The following is a 1981-nucleotide window of genomic DNA, read 5'->3' on the forward strand; positions in this document are numbered from 1 at the left end:
AAGGAACTCCAAAGGGACTTGCTTCGGCAGTCCACGATACTTGCAACAACGATCCGAGTCAGCCAGGGAACCCATTCCCACTGCTTGACCTTTTCAAACTTACCAGGAGTACCCGCTCCACGGGGGCTCCACTCTCTCTTCTTGATTTCAGATTGCCAGAACACTCGGAAGACTCCTCATTTCCTGGAAGTGATCGCGAACATGAACACAGTGAGTTCTATTACATAGGAATCGGTACTCGCTCCACGAGGGCCTACATTCCTATTGTTCTGAAGACTCCCTTCCGCCAAGATGTTATCGCAGGTACAGAGAGCAAGAGTTACATTGGCAAGATTAGAGATAGGAACCGGTACTCGCTCCACGAGGGCCCATGTTCCTAGAATCTTATACAGACTCTCTTCTACTCTAGAAGACCATTTCATATACAGCAATTGTGAGTTATTATAGACTGTTTGTTGGAACCAGTGCTCACCTACGACTCCTGTTCCTGAATGTACTGAAGACTCTCTGTGGCATAGAAACCATTGCAGACATCTACTATTGTGAGTATACCATCTTGTATTCAGAATACCCTGTCTACTCACTACTTCTAGTCTCTCTCTACAGCTCAGCGACCCAGAGATTATATTCCAGTATCAGAAGGACTTCAGCCTTGCCAGACACAGCGACTCACTATTGCCACCCCTGGTGGTCCAGCTTCCAGTCTAATGAAGAAATGTTGTGTTTATCTCATATTCTAGCCTAGCCAGTGGTTCCTCTCAGGATCTCCTCCTGGGGGCGCTGTCATCTGCCATAGGCCCAGGGATTCACCATTTCCTCCAAGTGGTCATTCCTTTCACTATTGTCACCTTGTGGGAGCCAACCACTACAGACCACTGGCTCTGCTCACGGAAGTATTATATAGACAGCTACTCCTCTTTCTCTGAGTCTTGCCAGCAGCTTATATATATATATATATATATATATACATACAGATTGCTACTCCATAGCGGGGGGGGGGGGGGGGCATGATAGATTGCTATCTCAGTAGCGAAGTACTATATACCTATTGCCAACTCCTCTTCCTTGGAGAGTTGATCCATAACAGATTTCTATTCCTTAGCAGATTTATAACAGCTTGCTACTTCCTTTCCTTACAGAAGCATCTAACAGCAGTTCGCTAACAGATCTACATATAGCTAACTGCTTATCTTTGGAGGAGTAGGTCATGTCATATCGCTACTCTTTCCCCTTTTAAGAGTACAGCAGAACAGCTTGCCAACTCTGCCCTCCTGGCGGAGTGAGTGACAGCAGATTGCTAACTCTTCCCCTCTCGAGGAGACAAGCGTTACATATTGCTAGCTCCTCCCCTTTGGAGAAGGAGAGTGTAACAGTGCAGAGTGTGTGCAAAACATCGGATGTTCTTAAAGCGCCCCTCGGTTATTGCCTTATCCATGTTTGCACCATTGTCTGTGACAAAGAACCCTGCCTGAGGATTCCTGTCTTGCTGGTGTAGTTGCCAGCCCTCCTGCATCTGTCTGATGCATACTAGAATATTGGCTGTGGTATGGGCCTGGTCCATCAGGTGGGTGTGCAGTAAAGCCCACCTCCACCCTGATACTTGTTCACTAATTGAGCTGCTACCTGCCCCTGTCTCAGTCAGGTCCCACCAGTGTGCTGTCAGGGAGAGTTAAGAGTGTGCAGCATTCTGGCGGTCCTGATATCACAGGTGAAATGCACACTCCCCTCTGCCTTAGCTAGCAGCGCTTGGATGTGACTGCGACACTGCTTGTACAGGCTGGGATTGACCTTTCTGCTAATTGTGGTTCTGGAGGGAAATTTGTAATTTGGAACTATGACCTTCAGAAAATGCTTGAAACCCACATTCTCCACTATCTGCAAGGGCTGGTCATCAAGGGCAATCATTTCCCCAATGCTCCTGGTTACAACTTTTGAGGCTGCCTGTCTCCTACCCCGGGATAGCGTTTCCACACTCCACCCC

The sequence above is a fragment of the Rhinatrema bivittatum genome, chromosome 6 (genome assembly GCF_901001135.1).
Source record: "Rhinatrema bivittatum chromosome 6, aRhiBiv1.1, whole genome shotgun sequence".
NCBI lineage: Eukaryota > Metazoa > Chordata > Amphibia > Gymnophiona > Rhinatrematidae > Rhinatrema > Rhinatrema bivittatum.